This window comes from Chiloscyllium plagiosum, chromosome 16 (assembly GCF_004010195.1).
Source record: "Chiloscyllium plagiosum isolate BGI_BamShark_2017 chromosome 16, ASM401019v2, whole genome shotgun sequence".
NCBI classification, from domain to species: domain Eukaryota; kingdom Metazoa; phylum Chordata; class Chondrichthyes; order Orectolobiformes; family Hemiscylliidae; genus Chiloscyllium; species Chiloscyllium plagiosum.
The window spans coordinates 51,861,179-51,868,538 of NC_057725.1; the positions used below are offsets into that span (position 1 = coordinate 51,861,179).

The 7,360-nt window shown below is 40.3% G+C and overlaps 1 protein-coding gene and 1 non-coding gene across 2 annotated transcripts in view; both read right to left on the reverse strand.

Annotated features, from left to right (window-relative positions):
* The window catches only part of LOC122557907 (anoctamin-9-like), a 51,879-nt gene that overhangs the window by 33,623 nt on the left and 10,896 nt on the right, over positions 1-7,360 (reverse strand). The window contains exon 2 of the mRNA XM_043706112.1: positions 1,502-1,573. The gene's annotated coding sequence lies outside the window, so the exon portion shown is untranslated. The remainder of the gene's footprint in view (positions 1-1,501; positions 1,574-7,360) is intronic.
* On the reverse strand, positions 5,332-5,413 carry trnal-caa. Its single transcript has one exon. It is a non-coding gene; the product is annotated as a tRNA-Leu (tRNA).

The following is a 7,360-nucleotide window of genomic DNA, read 5'->3' on the forward strand; positions in this document are numbered from 1 at the left end:
AGAGACCTTGGAGTACAGGTTCATAGCTCCTTGAAAGTGGAGTCGCAGGTAGATAGGATAGTGAAGAAGGCATTTGGTATGCTTTCCTTTATTGGTCAGAGTATTGAGTACAGGAGTTGGGAGGTCATGTTGCAGCTGTACAGGACATTGGTCAGGCCACTGTTGGATTATTGCGTGCAATTCTGGTCTCCTTTCTATCGGAAAGATGTTATGAAACTTGAAAGGGTTCAGAAAAGATTTACAAGGATGTTGCCTGGGTTGGAGGATTTGAGCTACAGGGAGAGGCTGAACAGGCTGAGGCTGTTTTCCCTGGAGCGTCGGAGGCTGAGGGGTGACCTTATTTATAGAGATTTACAAAATTATGAGGGGCATGGATAGGGTAAATAGGTAAAGTTTTTTACCTGGGGTCGGGGTGTCCAGAACTGGAGGGCATAGGTTTAGGGTGAGAGGGGAAAGATAAACAAGAGACCTAAGGGGCAACCTTTTCACACAGAGGGTGGTATGGGTATGGAATGAGCTGCCAGAGGAAGTGGTGGAGGCTGGTACAATTGCAACATTTAAGAGGCATTTGGATGGGTATATGAATAGGAAGGGTTTGGAGGGATATGGGCCGGGTGCTGGCAGATGGGACTAGATTGGGTTGGGATATCTGGTCGGCATGGACAGGTTGGACCGAAGGGTCTGTTTCCATGCTGTACATCTCTATGACTCTATGTAGTGCCAAACGGCTGTTTCCATATTGTAGGGAATCTAATATAATCTTTATCACTGGAGTGTAAGGGGTTGAGAGGTGACCTTATATAAGTTTATAAAATAATGAGGGCTATAGATAGAATTAATGGTAGGTGTCTTTCCCCTCGATTGAGGGATTTCAGAACTAGGGGGCACATTTTTAATGTGAGAGGTAAAAGATTCTAAAAAGACGTGAGGAACAAATTTTCTTTTTACAAAATGTGGTTTACGTGTGGAATGAACTTCCTGAGAAAGTGGTGGATTTGGGTACAATTACAACATTTAAAACACATTTGGATAAGTTCATGAATAGGAAAGGTTTAGAGGGATATTGGCCCGGAGCAGGCAGGTGGGACTAGTTTAGTGATTATGTGTGGCATGGACTGGTTCCATGGACTGGGTCTGTTTCCGTGCTGTATGAGTCTATGACTATAAAAGCTGAAGAATAATAAGATAATTTGGGAAATGCATACAGAAAGGCTTGAAGACCCAGATTCTAATCCATGCTGTGCATGATTTAATTAAATAAAGCTTTATATTATATTCAGCAGCTTCCTTTTGACTGGTACCTGTTCAATCAATAGCTGTATCCTCCAAGGGAGTTGTTTGATTAGCAGTATAGAGAGAACCTATTTTCTTCTCCTAACCTACATTTTAACATAATTTGAAGTATTTAATAAAGGAGCTCGAGCAAATGAGCATACACCCTCTATTCAACAGTGTGTGGTTAAAGTATTGATTACTATACTTTCGCATTTGTTCAGATTACCAGTAATTCTTCATTTTCAGGCACCAGAATTTCACTTTCAGAGTTGGCTACTGCGTAAATTAGTTCATCATTCTGTAAATAAACAAATGGTTCGATGGCATTATGCTCACATACTTGTAACAAAGAAATCAGATAAAAAAGCAAAATACTTCAAATGCAGGAAACCTTAAGTAAAAATAAAAATGCTGGGAATACTTAGCAAATGAAATAACATCTGTCGACAGAAAAATAGAATTAACACTTCTGGGCAATGGTCTTCCATCAGAATTGGAAAATGTTAGAACTGTAGTGTGTTTTAAGCAAATAAAATGGAGGGAAGAATAAGAGTGAAGGTCTGTGATAAAAGGAAAGACAGGAGAGATCAAAAGAGAAAAAAAATCTGTTGATAGATCAAAGCCAAACAGATTGATGATGGCACAAACACAGAAAGAAAACGTGTCTAGAAAGAATAATTAGTAACCTAAGTAAAAATTAAAAATAACATACAATCAAAAATAAGGGAAATGTCGAAGAAAATACTGAACCTAAAAAGAGGAACAAAACTGAGTAGAGAGGACAATGTGAAACTGTTGGAACTCAATGTTAAGTTCGGCTGCCTGTAAAGTGCTTAACTGATAGGGACTGTGCTATTCTTTGAACATATACTGAACTTCACTAGAACACTATGGGATGTTGAGAACAAAGAGATCAACCTGAGAACAAGCTCCACTTCTCCTATTACTTCCATAGCTATCTTAAGAGTGTAAGCCTAAATATTACTCCAACCAGTATTTCATCTAGTTGTCAATCACTTCTTCCTTTGTATCACAAATGTATTAATATTCTTTCTCAGCTTTAGTGAATTAACAATTTTACCTTCTCCAGTTAAAACTGAAGCAATGTAGATATTTAATGCTTCTGTCATTTTTCTGTCATTACCTATTGGTTTGTCCTGCATACTCCTAGTGCGCTAACCCTACTTCAACTTTCCCTCTATTGTTTATGTGCATCTAAAAGATTTTTTTTATTCCTTGATAACCAATGCTGTAAATTTTCATTGTTTTTCATGTGTTTTTGAAAACTTCTTTCCCAAGTTCTTTGCATTCCATTTTGTTCCATTCTTCTTTAGAATCTCAGTATATTGTGTATATCCTTTATTTAGAATTAATTTAGCTACAACTCTTTATTCATTTCTGGTTCCCCATAGCTGGCTTTCTATGTTCTAGTTTTAGAAAAATACATTTCCCTCAAACTCTACTGATTATCTTTTTAAAGATTTCCATCTTAATGGACTGAATTTTACAGATCATCTGTGGCCGTGAAAACAGGCAGGTGGATCATAAATTGTGATGATGTGTCTGCTCCTGGACTATCCACATAATTTTTTTGATTTTATGAGTGGCAGGGGAGTTTCTGAGTGGACTGCCCACTTATGGTCCAATTAAAGTCCTAAAACTAATAATTAATGCACAAGTAAGGATCATATCCTATTGCCACTTTGGGCTCATCCTTGTAACTTAGATTTGGTATGGAAAGTTCGCCCCTAGTGCATTATCCAGCCCCTTATTTTTCTTGATTTTACTCTGTTTATTTTTATTAATTCCACCCTCATTTCCTCAGAGGTTGCTGTATTCCAATCAATTATCTTAATCTTTGTCCTACTTACATCATTCTTGTTCTTAGACTTGAATATTAGAATGTTGTTATCAGTATGAGATGCTTTCTGACTTCTGTCTGCTTTGGTTTGTAACAATGACCAGAACCAGTGTTGTAAAATAAAACAAAGAACTGCAGATGTTGAAGATCTGGAGAGACAGGAAATTGCTGGAGAAACTCAGCAACCATAGAGTGAAAGCCGAGTTAGCTTTTTGAGTCCAGTGACCCTTCCCGAGACTTTCAAACTTGGTTGTTCCCTGATACCTCCATTATAGCCTTTTGCCTAGGCCTTGACAATACATAAGGAAGGGAAGGCCACCACCAACCCCCCTCCCCATGATGCCAGAGTACCTAGAAATGCCCTTTAAGGGCAACAACATGATGTACAGAGATTAAAATAGAAAGGTAAGTACAGTAAAATTCCTTTTAAAGATTTTGCGCTGTTTCTATTAATTGTAGGTGTGATCACTTTTATATTGTTTAAAAAATGTAATGTCATTGTTCTTAATAATTCTAAGTATAATTTATTTTCCTTATTTAATATTCATAGAAACACAAAAGATGGGGGGAAGAGGCCATTTGGCCCTTTGAGCCTGCTCCACCATTCATTACAATCATGGCTGATCAGCCAACTCAACAGTTTTCTCCTGTTTTTTCCCCATAACTTCTGATTCCATTTGCCCCAAGTACTACATCTAGCTGCCTCTTGAATACATTCAATGTTTTGGCATCAACTATTTCCTGCAGTAATGAATTCCACACCCTCACCACACTTTGGGTTAAGAAATATCACATCTCCATCCTAAATGATCCACCTCAAAACCTCAGGCTGTGACCCCTCTACGGACGCACTGCCTCATGGCGCCAGAGACCTGGGTTTAATTCCCGCTTCGGGCAACTGTCTGTGTAGAGTTTGCACATTCTCCCCATGTCTGCGTGGGTTTCCTCCGGGTGCTCCAGTTTCCTCCCACAGTCCAAAGATGGGTTGCTCTTCAGAGGGTCGGTGTAGACTTGTTTGGCCGAAGGGCCTGTTTCCACACTGTAAGTAATCTAATCTAAAAAAACTAATCTAATCCTTCATGCATCTACCCTGTCTAGTCCTGTTAGAATTTTATAAGTTTCTATGAGATCCCCTCTCATTCGTCTGAACTCAAAGTTAAGTAATCATTTCTAGAGAATAGGTTGGGTAGATATGTAAAATCAATGAGGTATGTAAGGAGGTAGTGTGGCAGACTGGTAGTGGTAGATAGTAGGTTAGTAAATGGCAGGCAGGAAGGATGGTCAGGTCAAATCTGATGCATGGGTGGTGCTGGCAAATGCTGTTGAACCGGAGGGGGTTTGTGGGCTGAGTCAGTGGCAGTATCAGGGATTGTTGTCAGAACTGGAGGAGGAAAGAAAGAGATGTCATATGTCTGGGGAGTCTGAAGGTGAGGGGGCACTGGTGAATAAGGGTCACAGTGGGGGTGAATGTCCAGTAGGGGTCAAAATGGGTAGTTAGAGATTCAGTAGTGAGTTGAGAGTTGCGAATTAGTTTAATTCTCAATTAAGGAGTTGAATAATTTTTCATTCCTCTAACATTTTCTGAGTAATTATTAAATATGACAGAACCATCCAAAATTTCAGACTCTAAAAGTCGATGACTTTTCTAGACGATTCCCAAAACTGGGTAAATTCAACTAACTCGGCAACTCTTGAACAGACAGCTGCATTAGGGTTTTTGCATGGTCCTGACAAATAGCTTCTCTTTCCACTGCTATAACAATTGTCTTCCAGACAGAAGATCTGGGATGTTATCTTCAATTACTACAGCTACTCCACCATCCACCTTTCCTTTATTTTACTTCTAAAATATGCCGCATATTAGATTAGATTACTTACAGTATGGAAACAGGCTCTTCGGCCCAACAAGTCCACACCGATCTGCCGAAGCGCAACCCACCCAGACCCATTCCCCTACATTTACCCCTTCACCTAACACTACGGGCAATTTAGCATGGCCAATTCAGCTAACCTGCACATTATTTTTTGGATTGTGGGAGGAAACCGGAGCACCTGGAGGAAACCCATGCAGACATGGGGAGAATGTGCAAACTCCACACAGAGTCGCCTGAAACGGGAATTGAACCCGGGTCTCTGGCGCTGTGAGGCAGCAGTGCTAACCACTGTGCCACCGTCCGCCAGAATGACGTGATCACAGGCAGTGGTGGGATACGAACCCACGCCTCAACTGAGACTGGAATTTGAGTCGAGCGCCTTAGACCACTCAGCCACACTACCAAGCCCACTTACAACAATATTACACAATATTGCAACAACTTACTTGCCAATCCTGCCTTGCTGTCATATTTCAGTCACCTCAATAACATGTAGATCCTTCTACAAATGTCGCCTCTAATTCGTGCATTTTATTTTGCTCTGCATTAGTTTAAATTGTTTTTACCTTTTATTTCTCATTTATACCCTCGGGTTAAATCACCACCTGAGAGCAGCCCCTATGGTCTGGTAAGACTATGGCACCACAACCACAAAATTAATAGCTTTACTTGTCATTCCTCTCTCTATTGAATATAAAATTTAAATTGTCTTTGCACTATCCTTATTCCTTGCTTTAGTTTGTCCATTAATTTTTTTTGCCTGATTCTTCTATTGTTAGGTTCCCAGCATTGATGCTGTTTACTCCTACAATGCTCTCATTTTAAAATCTTATTTCTGAGGTGTAGTTATATTTTGCTAGGGCTTTTGTCCCAACCCAGTTCACATGAAGTCCTTAGCAGCAGTTGAATTCACAGGACCACAATCTATTTTGTACTCTTTATTAAATTGGCTATAAGATAGATGCCTGCAGTGAGTGCCTCACAGTATAATTCATATGACTACTGCAAGCCTAAAGGCACATAAGTGCAGCAGTCCATCTCAAAGCCAAGTAGTCTCCTTTTCATGGAAAACATTTCAAAAATATGCATGCATTATCGTTTATAATGTGAGCTACCCATGTTATCCACTATGCACACAACTATGGCTAGCTGCATTAACAATTTGTTATTCTCCCAGTCCATGTGTGTTCCACATACAGTCTTTCAAATTATGCCAATCTCTTAGTGGTATGTATGTACATTTGTCGTCATTCATTGTTCATACTTTTTTGCAGGAAATGTTGTTTCCATGTCACTCATCATAATTTTTATTGTTCTATTTCCGTTGATGGTGTGCTGTGATCTATGCAGACAGAGTTCACGTCTTCCTGTGCGGCCACTTGCATCGAAGGGACAGTTTCTCTGTGCCAATATGCATATGCCACTGCGACAGTATATCTGATCTAGGTGACCATTGCTTTATGCAGGTCCAATTTGCCACATGAGCTCACTCTTGCTGAGGGCACTGAAGGTTTGTATCCTGGCTGCCTCTCATCAACTTGTGCAACTGCTTGGCAGTTTTAATAAAGTGAAATTTGGTTTTCTGCCATTTCATCTTCATTTTGTTGTGCTTGTTATTTCTTCTAGTTTATGCCAAACAGTATATGCTGCAAGTCTGCTGAAGGATTCCACAGCAGAACAGATACAAACTTTGCAACCTTGCCACATCCAATTGTGAACTGTAAAGGACTATTGAACAACTCAAAGAAAGAAGAGGCTCCACAAATATCCCCATCCACAATGACCAATACAAAAGTTATAGCTGAAACATTTGTAAGAATCTTCAGTCAGAAGTGCCATGTGGATAATGCATCATCAGCATCAGGTTCCAGTGTCCAACCAACCCAATTAAATCCACATGACAGAGAAACAGCTTGGGCAAAGGCAATGGACCCGGAAGTTGCTGCACCTCGACACAAAAACTGAAAGAACTGTGGTTGCTGTAAATCAGAAACAAAAATAGAGGTTGCAGGAAAATCTCAGCAGGTATGGCAGCATCTGTGAAGAGAAATCACAGGAAGGGTCACCTGTCATAGAGTCATAGAGATGTACAGCATGGAAACAGACCCTTCGGTCCAACCCGTCCATGCCGACCAGATATCCCAACCCAAACTAGTCCCACCTGCCAGCACCTGGCCCATATCCCTCCAAACCCTTCCTATTCATATACCCATCCAAATGCTTCTTAATTGTTGAAATTGTACCAGCCTCCACCACTTCCTCTAGCAGCTCATTCCATACACATACCACCCTCTGTGTGAAAAGGTTGCCCCTTAGGTCCCTTTTATATCTTTCCCCTCTCACCCTAAAC